At 41.8% G+C, this 10,950-nt stretch overlaps 1 non-coding gene across 1 annotated transcript; it reads left to right on the forward strand.

The window, feature by feature from the left end:
- Window positions 1-1,173: 1,173 nt before the first annotated feature.
- TRNAW-CCA (transfer RNA tryptophan (anticodon CCA)) lies at window positions 1,174-1,245 on the forward strand. Its single transcript has one exon. It is a non-coding gene; the product is annotated as a tRNA-Trp (tRNA).
- The last annotated feature ends 9,705 nt before the right edge of the window (window positions 1,246-10,950 follow it).

The following is a 10,950-nucleotide window of genomic DNA, read 5'->3' on the forward strand; positions in this document are numbered from 1 at the left end:
GTTCTTAAAATTTATTTATTTTATTTTATTTATTTATTGAGACATCTCACTCTGTTGCCCCAGGCTAGAGTGCATCTTAGCTCACAGCAACCTCAAACCCCTGGGCTCAAGGGATCCTCTTGCCTCAACCTCCCAAGTAGCTGGGACTGTAGGCACCTGCCACAGGCCCTGCTGGTTTTCCTCTTATCGGTAGAGACGAGGTCTCACTTTCTCAGGCTGGTCTGGAACTCCTGTCCACCGGCCTGGCCTCTCAAGGTGCTAGGATTACAGGTGTGAGCCACCGCGTCCGGCTGGGATTATTGATTTTAATTTTTATTACACTTGTCTATAACGTCTACATTTTCAAAAATAAATTTTTATAAAGGGGGAGCGCTCAGAGCACTTTTTTTTTTTGAGACATAGTTTCACTTTGTTGCCCTGGGTAGAGTGCTGTTGTGTCACAGCTCACAGCAACCTCAAACTCCTGGGCTTAAGCGATTCTCTTGCCTCAGTCTCCCAAGTAGCTGGGACTACAGGCGCCCACCACAACGCCCAGCTAATTTTTTACTGCCCCTGTCATTGTTGTTTCGCTGGCCCGGGCTGGGTTCGAACCCACCAACCTCGGTGTATGTGGCGGGCTCTGTAACCACCGAGCTACGGACACCGAGCCCGTATTGTTTTTCTTCTAAGCTACAAAGTCACTTTCTAAGCGTGGCCACAGTCTTCTTTGCCACTTTTATCATTTGGATGGAGACAATAACACCCAGGGGACAGGCATCCTCCCAGCCCTCACTCCCCGGCACCGAGCAGGGCGCAGGTTTCACAGTCGCCTCCCCCAGTGTCTCTCTGGCCTCTCGGGGGCGGGGAGAAGCCCCTGGCTGGCCCCCCAGCTCTGCCGGGACTTGCACCCCCTGGAGACAACCGCCTGGGTCGTTCGGGCCGGCAGAGACACCACCCAGCGCTCCGCGCCCCGCTCGCTGGGCGCCCTCGGGCGGCCCAGCCCTCAATCCCCAGCCCCGTGGCGCCCGGCGACCTTCCTGGCAGGGGGCGGCGTCCCCGCAGTGCTACTGGACGCCCCGCCGAGCCCTCCGACCCGTCCCTGCACTCCTTTTTGGTTTGGCCCCAAGTTCGGGCGAAAAATAAAAAAAGATTTGCCTGAGGAAAAGGCCAGATCAAATGCCAAGTTCCCTTGGCGATCTCGTGGCGCAATGGTAGCGTGTCTGACTCCAGATCAGAAGGCTGTGTGTTCAAGTCACGTCGGGGTCAATTTCCCATTTTACTATCTTAATAGCAGAAAGCTTGCGCTGTTTGTGACCTTACCCTGAAAGACAGCCTCACATTTCTCCGCCTTTCACACCTTTAAGTCACCAAAAAAGTAAGCCCCTGAAAGACAAAGACAAGGAAAAAAAAAAAGGCAACGGAAAATAGATAAGGGCAAAACAATTCATAGAAAATGAAATATACAGTAAAATAAAGTGCTTTTTAAATTTTAGATTAATATCTAGGGTACAAATATTTAGGGTACAAATGCTTGGGTTACATTGTTTGAGTTTGTTAGGTAAAGTTCGGGTTGTAGTTGAGCCCCTCACCCAGGGGGTGTGCTGTGTACCCTTACATTGTGCGTGGTGGGTTAGGGTTAGGGTGAGGGCTACTTGTTTTCGTTTTTTTTGTTTGTTTTGAGACATAGTGTTGTTCTGTCCCCTGATAGAGTGCAGGGGCGTCATCATAGCTCACAGCAACCTCAAAGCCCTGGGCTTAAGTGATCCTCCTGTCTCAGCCTCCCAGAGTGGTTAGGGTTACATGCACACACCACCGGGCTCCACAGCATGAGTTACTTTTTAACGTGTAAGAAACAGCATTCATAATAAGAGAAATGCCAATTAAAATTTCTAGCAGAAGTAATTACAAAATAATATCCTTCATTCAGTCAATTTACAAATGTTTTCTAGTTAAGTTTCTCAGTATCGCTTCTGTTCCTTTTGTTGCACATTTTTTGCAGAAATTCCATTTACTGTTCCATATGTTGGATTATTATCATCAGATAATGGATGAGTATGTTTCTCTCTGCTCACATCTATCACCTCCTCTCAACTTGTTTCCTCTATTTCTATTTTCCCCCCTGCTTTGGGGCATCTTCTCAGGCTTGCCTGCTATCTGAGGACTCCACTTTTTGCAACTTCATTTTTCCTCTTTAAACTGAGAGCATTGGAACTCTGTCTTTGCAGTTTTAGTTCCCTTCTGATGTATCTATATTTTATTCTCCTCCCTCTTAAACTCAGCCAATTGCTCCATAAGTCTTTTAAGTAAATATACACACAAACATACACACGCACACATATATGGGGAGGGGAGTTTATTTACCATAGGGGTAGGGAGTTCCACAGTGCTTTTATTTTCTGGAAAATATTCATAATAAAATGTCTATCCTCGTGCTTTAACTAGAATCTGAAGGGGAATAAGGCCTTATATTAATATTAGTCAGGATTTTCCAGAGAAACAACGAATAGATTGCATGTGTCGAGAGAGAGGGAGAAGGGAGAGATATGGGGGAGAAAAGGAGAAATAAAGAGAGGAAAAGAGAGAGAATGATTTATCTTAAGGAATTCGCTCACTCAATTGTGGTCCAATGTCTAAAATTTGAAGGATAGGCCAACAGGCTGTAGACTCGGGAAAAAGTTGATGTTCAATCTGAAGGTGCTCTGCGGGCAGAATTCCCTCTTCCTAGGGGGAGGCCAGTCCTTCTTCCCTCAAGGCTTTTAACTGATTGGATGAGTCCTACCTATTGGCCTCATTTTAACGTAATTACTTCTTCAAAGACACTCTCTCCAAATACATTCTAGGGTACTGGGGGTTATAAGGACTTCAACACAGGAATTTGAGAGAATACAATTCAGCCCATAAGAGACACCAGTTGGGATTTTTTAATCATTAATTATTATTATGAGTACATAATAGTTGTATATATTCATAGGGTACATGTGACGTTTTGACACGTGCATACAATGTGAATTAATCAAATCAGGGCAATTAGGGAATCCATCTCCTAAGGCATTTATCATTTCTTTGTGTTACCAACATTCCAATTCCACTCTTTCAGTCATTTTAAAGTATACCCTAACTTACTATTAATTATAGTCACTTTGTTGTGCTATCGGATATTGTTCATTCTATCTATCTAAATATATTTTTGCACCTATTAGCCATCCCCACTTTATCCTCTCTCCCTGCTACCCTTCCTAGCCTCTGGTAACCATCATCCCACTGTCTCTGTGAAGTCAATTATTTGTAATATCTAGTTCCCACATAGGAGCAAGATTTGTCTTTCTGTGCTTGGCTTATTTCGAGTGCAGGGTTTCATTCTCCCTTGTGCTGTATGCTGTTCCATTGTGTCTGTGTGTTCCACATCCATTGATCTGTTGATGGAGACTTAGGTTGACTCCCTATCTCAGCTGCTGTGAATAGTGCCGCAGTAAACATGGGAGCACAGATACTTTTTCAATATACTGACTTTCATTGGATATATACGTAGCAGGGGATTGCTGGGTCATGTGGTAACTCCATTTTCAGTTTTTTGTCAAGCCTCCATACTGTTCTCCAGGGTGGCTGCAGTAATTTACATTCCCACCAACACTGTCTGGGGGTTCCTCTTTCTCCACATCCTCACCAGCATTCATTATTGCCTCTCTTTTTTGACGACAGCCTTTCTAACTGGGGTGAGGTGATACCTCATTGAAGTTTTGATTTGCATTTCTCAGATGACTAATGATTTGGAGCATTTTTTTATATATCCCTGTTGGTCATTTGTATGTCTTCTTTTGATAAATGTATATTCAAATACTTTGCCCAGTTTTTAATTGGATTATTTGACTTTTCCTATTGAATTGTTGGAGCTCCTGATGTATGCTAGTTATTACTTCCTTGTCAGATGGGTAATTTGCAAATATCTTCTCCCATTCTGTGGGTCGTCTTTTCACTTTGTTGATTGTTCCCTTTTCTGTGCTGAAGCTTTTTAGCTTGATGTGATCCCATCCAATTTTGCTTCTGGTGCCTGTGCTGTGAGAGTTATTACTCAGGAATTCCTTGCCCAGACCAATGCCCTGAAGCATTTCTCCAATGTTTTCTTAGTTGTTTTACAGTTTCCAGTCTTGTATTTAATTCTTTAATCCGTTTTGGTTTACTTTTTGCAAAGATGAAGCCTGAGATGAAGTCTAATTTCATTCTTCTGCATATGGGTATCTAGTTTTCCCATCACCATTTATTAAAGAGACTGTCCCTTCCCCACTGTATGTTGTTGGCACCTTCATTGAAGATGGTTTCACTATAGATGTATGGATTTATTTCTGGGTTCTCTATTCTGTTCCATTGGCCTGTGTGTCTGTTTTGTTCCAGTAAAACTGTGTGTCTGTTTTTGTGGCAGTAAAAACTGAAACAGTTTTTGCGCTGTTTCAGTTACTATAGCTCTGTAGTACTACATATAATTTGAAGTCAGGTAATGTGATTCCCCTAGCTTTCTTCTTTTTTTTTTAGAATGGCTTTGGCTATTCTGGGTCTTTTGTTGTTCCATATGAACATTAAGGTTAATTTTTCTATTTCTGTGAAGAATGTCATTGATATTTTGATGGGGGTTGCATTGAATCTAGACTTTATTTTTTAAAGTATTTTTAGGTTCATAGCAAAATTGAGCAGAAGTACAGAAATCTCTCTTATACCTCCTGCCTCCACTCACAGCCTCCTCCATTCCCAACATCCCCACCAGAGTGGTACGTGTGTTACAATTGGTAACCTACACTGACACATGATTATCATCCAAAGATCACTCATCACTGTCACACGTCTTTACTGCCTGAAGTCCATAGATTACAAGAGGGTTCATTCTACATGTTGTATATTCTGTGGTTTTGGACTAATGTAGAACAGCATGTGTTCCCCACTAGACTGTCACATGGAGGAGTTACCCTGCCCTAAGAATCCTCTGTGCTCTGCCTACTCATCCCGCCCTTCCACCCCTAGAAATCTCTCTACTGTCTGTGTAGTTTTGCCTTTTCCAGAATGTCGTGTAATTGGAATCATACCATGCGCAGTCTTTTTAGATTGGTGCCTATAACTTGGTAATATGTGTTTAAGATTCCTCCATGTCTTCTGCTGTCTTTATGCTAACTCCTGTCTTCTGAGTGCTGTGTAGGATTCCGTTATTTCTGTCAACATCTGCACTTGTCACCCTGTCCCACAGCTCTAACACCATCCCCTGAGATTCTGCTCTGTAGCCTAGAAATCCAACAATATTATGAAATACCTAATTATTTTTAACATTTTTATTGTAGTAAAATACACACGATATGAAATTTATCATTCTAACCATTTTAAAGTGTACAATTCAATGACATTAAGTACATTTGCAATGTTGTGCAACCATCACCACTACCTAGGTCCAGAATTTTTCACCATCCCAAAAGGAAATGCTGTACTCAGGCAATCACCCCACATTCCCCCCTCCTCCCAGGCTCTGTCAAATACTAATCTTTCTTCTGTCTCTATGGATTTTCCTAATTTTTGCATTTCATATAAATGAATTAAACATTATGAAGTGGCCTTCTGTCTCTGGTTTGTTCACTTAGCGTGTTGTCTGGGTTCATTCCTGTTATAGTAGGTATCGATGCTACATTTCCTTATATGGTTGAGGAACAGTCCATGATATTGTACTCATTAAATTGTAAGTATTCTTTATACAATGTGCATACTAGACCCTTATACACTATAAGACTTTGATATGCTTTGAATGTGTGTCCCTTCCAAAACTCCTGTTGAAATGTAATTGTCATTGCGATAGTATTGGAAGGTGGAACAATTAAGACGTGTTTAGATCATGGGAGTTTTGCCTCATGAATGAACTAATACCATTATCATCAGCCTCACTCCTTCTCTCTCTTTGCTGTCTGCGATGTGATGCCTTCTGCCACATTATGATGCAGCAATAAGGCCCACATCAGATACCAGCCCCTCCATCTTGGACTTCCCATTGTCCAGAACTGTGAACCAATAGATTTCTGCTCGTTATAAATTACCCAGACTGTGGTATTCTACTATAGAGCACAAAAAATACTAAGACAGATTTGGAAATATTTTTCCCATTTTGTTGTTTATCTTTTCATCAATAGATAGTGGCATTTGATGCAGGAAACTTTTTAATTTAGATAGAGTTCAATTTATCTATTTTGCTTTTGTTGCTTATACTTTTGTTGCCATGTTTAAGGATCCATTGCCACGTCCAAGCTTTTATATTTATGTATTTTATCCATTTGAGGATTTTTTTGTATGTAGCGTGAAGAAAGGGTTCTGCTTTCTTTGGTGTGTGGATGTCCAGTTTTCTTTGCACAATTTGTTAAAGAAAGAATCTTTCCATATTGACTGGTGTAATCACCTCCTTTGAAAATCAGTTGATCATAGGTGTGTGTTTATTTAGAGACTTAAATTCTACTCCATCGATCTATACATGTCTCTTATGCCAGGGAACCATTTTGATTGTTTTTTCTTTTATTTTTATTGATATATAATTGTCGTACATATGTGTATTTTTTGAGCACATGATATTTTGATACAATCATATCATGTGTAATGATCAAATCAGGGTGATTGGAACATCCACTATCTCAAACATTTGCCTTTCTTTATGCTGGGAACATTTGAATTCTTCTCTTCTAGCTCTTTTGAAATATATTTACAATAGATCATTAACTATAGTCACCCTACTAAAATATAAACTTAGATCTTATTCCTTCTATACAATTATATTTTTGTACCCGTTAATCAACCTCTCTTCATACCCCTCCACCATTTCTAGAGTCTGGGCATCAATCTCTTCCTTCTGGAGATGCACATTTTTTAGCTCCCACATGACTGAGAACATATGATATTTGTCTAATTGTGTCTGGCTTATTTCACTTAATATAATTTCCTCCAATTCCATCCAAGTTGCTCCAAATGACACAATTTCCTTCTTTTTAATGAATGAATAATATTCTACTGTATGGTATGTGTACACACACACACACACACATATATATATACCTATACCACATTTTATTTATCCATTTCATTGGTTGATGAACGCATCAGTTGATTCTACATTTTGGCTATTATGGATAGGGCTACCATAAACAGTCAGACAACTGCTCCAGTATATTGGTTGCCTTTCTTTAGAGTATATACCCAGTAGTGGGATTTCTAGATCATATGGTAGTTGTATTTTTAGTTTTTTGAGGAACCCCCATACTGTTTCTCTTGTGGCTTTACTAATGTACACTTCCACCAACAGTGTATGAGGGCTCCCCTTTCTCCACATACTTGCTAGCATTCATTATTTTTTGCCTTCTTAATAAAAGCCATTTTTACTGGGATGAAATGATATCTCATTGTGATTTTAATTTGCATTTCCCTGATGAAAAGTTTTCATTGTTTTAATTATTGTAGCTTTGTAGTAATGTCTGAAATCGCAATGTATGAGTTTTTGAATTTTGTTATTTTTCAGTACTATTTTGTCTATTTGAGACCCCTTGCAATTCCATATGAATTTTAGAATCAGTTTTTCTATTTCTGCAAAAACAGGCCATTGAGTTATTGATAGGAACTTCATTACATTTTAGGTTATTTGGGGTAGTGTTGCCATTTGAACAATATTAAGTCTTAACATTTATAAACATGGAAAGTCTTTCCATTTATTTAGGCCTTCTTTAATTCCTTTCAACAAATTTTGTAGTTTTCAGTGTACATGTCTTACACCTCCTTGGTTAAACTTACTCCCAAGTATTTTATTCTTACTAAATATATTATAAATGAATTGTTTTCTTAATTTCCATTGTGGATTATTAGTGTATAGTGTATAGAAATATACATTGTTAGTGTATAGAAATATAACCAAGTATCACTTGTTGGTCTTGTATGCTAAAGCTTTGCTAAATTCACATATTAGCACTAATTGGGTATGTGTGTATATTCTTTAAAATATTCAATATACAAGATCATGTCATCTGTAAAGAGGATAGTTTTGCTTATTTTCTAATGTTGATGTCTTTTATTTCTTTTTCATTCATAATATCTGGCTTGAACTTTTGGGAGGCTGTTGAATAGAAGTGGTGAGTCCATGATCTGACAAGGAAAGCTTTCTGTCTTTCAAGATTGAGGTGTGATGTCAGCTATAGATGGGGTTTTCCTAAACTCCTTTTATCAGGCTGAACCAGTTCCCTTCTAATCTGAAAAAAAAAGGTATTCTTAGATTTTCTATTTCTCCTTCAGTCTGTTTGGAAGTTTTTGTGCTTCTGGCCTATGATGTGATGACTCACCCCTGTAACCTAGCACTTTGGGAGGCTGAAGTGAGCGGATTGCTTGAACTCAAAGTTGGAGACCAGCCTGAACAAGAACGAGACCCCTTCTCTCTACTAAAAATAGAAAAACCATCCAGGTGTGAGGGAGACTGTAGTCCCAGCTACTTGGCAGGCTAAGGCAGAAGGATGACTTGAGCCAAGGAGTTGGAGGTTGCTGTGAGCTATGAGGCCAGGGCACTCTGCTCAAGGCACAGAGTGAGACTCTGTCTCAAAAAAAGAAGAAAGGTAAGGTAAGATAGAGTTTAATTTTCACATACTTGGAAATTTTCTGTTTTTCCTTGTGTTAATGTTTTTTAGTTTCCTCGTAATATAGTTAGAGAAAATATTTTGTTTTACCTCAGTCTTTTTAAATTATCGAGACTTGTTTTGTGGCGTTTGGGTTAACCTGGAAATTGTTCCCCATGCCCTCGAGAGGAATACTGGAGAGCATTGCGGCTGTTGTCGGGTGGAGAGTGAGAGCTTTGAATGGTCTGAACTCTGGGGTTCAGTAATTCAAGAGATGGCCAGGAGAGGGCGCAAGGCCCTTGTGAAACTGGACGCGAACTCCCTGCACTGCATTTCCTCCGCGGACACGGATGCGCCTCTACGCGCGCGTGTTCCCTCCACAGCGCGGCCACCGCGTCCCGCGTGGGCACCTGCTCTTCCCTCGGGAGCGACGCAGGAGGGGCCGCAGCGGCCTCTGGACGAGCTGTTGTGGCCGCGTCCTCCGAGAGGAAAAACCCTATTCCGGGACTGACAGCGGGGGAGGGAGCTTTGTCCCTGGCTGCTCCAGGACGTTTCTCCTAATAGGAGCGCGGAAGCTTCGTGGTCTGGACTGAACCCGGGGTTTGTCTCCACTTTCTCACAGAGCCCTGGGCGCCCGGTCAGCGGCTGGTGTCTCCAATGTCAAAGCCAGAATTCAGTATAATTTTACTTTCCTGGCTTTATGAAAGCAAACTAATCTGTAATATTTTAAAAATATGCTTAATAGCTTGTCTCTTTTTGAGAGAATTGCAGTTTGACAATTAGTCATGACCCAGTGATCTTAAATGATTTTCATTTCAGATCAATATGAGGGTTCAGACGATTAGGTTACAATGTTTGCATTTATTAGGTAAAGTTCCAGTTGTGGTTGTGTATAAGTTTTAATTAATTCTGACTGGCTGAATCACCTTCAGGACCTCATTATGACTGATGAGTTTAAAAATATGTCAAGAAAACTTCTCAATCTGCATAATCTGGTATCTGCTTGAGTTTAGGAGTTTGAGGCTGCAGAGAACTGTGGCCAGCCTGGGCAACAAAGGAAGTCTCTGCAAAACAAACCAAAAAATAAAAATAAAAAAAGACACTGTATACAATTATAAGGGCACAGTTGATTCAAAGACAAGTGCTACATTGCCTCTTTATCACTTAATCCCTGCAGCTTCTGGGCTGACATAACTTCCTTACTATTCTGAGTGTCCTGACTAATCTTGCTATGCCTATCTTCCCCCATAAAGCTTTCATGATACCTTCGGCATAGTTCTCAGACCTCTGACAACTGGATCTATCAAATAGCACCATTATCTACGCTCTTTGCTTTCCCGCTTTCCGAAGCACTATGACCGAATCGCCGGCTCTGCGGCAGCCGCCAGAGCCTCCCTCAGGCACCGCTGGAGAAGCCGGAGACCCAGCCGGAGTTCTGGCCGAATAACCAAAGCTTTTCCGGCTCCCTCCGCCGCCGCCAGGCCCAGAACAGGCATTTCCCTCGGTGAGGACGCGGTGCCAGCTGGTCCAGCCCAGAGCGGAGCTCGGCGCCCAAGTGGGACTCGGGTCCCACCCCCACAGAGGGAACGCGCAGGCGCGGGACGTTCCGCGGGGGTGGGGGTCGGGCGCCCCTTGAGGCCATCCGGGCGCCGTGCAGGGAGCTTTTAGCTCTCGCGTCCGCGGACCCCTGGGACTTTCTGACTCGCTGGAAGTGAATTTGCCCCTGTCTCCAGGTTATCTCATTTGCTGGCATACATTGCTCGTGCTATTGCCTTGTGATTCCTTTTCTTCCTGTGGCAATGTTCCCACTTTCTATTCTAATTTCATTATATTTTTTAAAATCTAAGTTTTCCCGTTTTTTCTTGATCAGTCTAGATAAAGATTCGTTGATTTGGTTGATCCTTTCAAAGAAACAACTTTTGATTTTATAGTCTATCTCTCTATTCCTTATTTCCTTTATCTCCACTTTTTTTTTTTTTTTTTTTTGTAGAGACAGAGTCTCACTGTACCGCCCTTGGGTAGAGTGCCGTGGCATCACACGGTTCACAGCAACCTCTAACTCTTGGGCTTACGCGATTCTCTTGCCTCAGCCTCCCGAGCAGCTGGGACTACAGGCGCCGGCCACAATGTCCGGCTTTTTTTGTTGCAGTTTGGCCGGGGCTGGGTTTGAACCCGCCACCCTCGGCATATGGGGCCAGCGCCCTACTCACTGAGCCACAGGCGCCGCCCCCTTTATCTCCACTTTAATCTTTACTGTTTCTAACTTCGTCTAACTTTGGGTTTAGTTTGTTCTTCTTTTTCTAGATCCTTAACATGTAAAGTGAGGTATGGATTTGAGAGCTACCTTGAGAGCCATGTACAGAATCCA

This window comes from Nycticebus coucang, unplaced genomic scaffold (genome assembly GCF_027406575.1).
Source record: "Nycticebus coucang isolate mNycCou1 unplaced genomic scaffold, mNycCou1.pri scaffold_59, whole genome shotgun sequence".
NCBI lineage: Eukaryota > Metazoa > Chordata > Mammalia > Primates > Lorisidae > Nycticebus > Nycticebus coucang.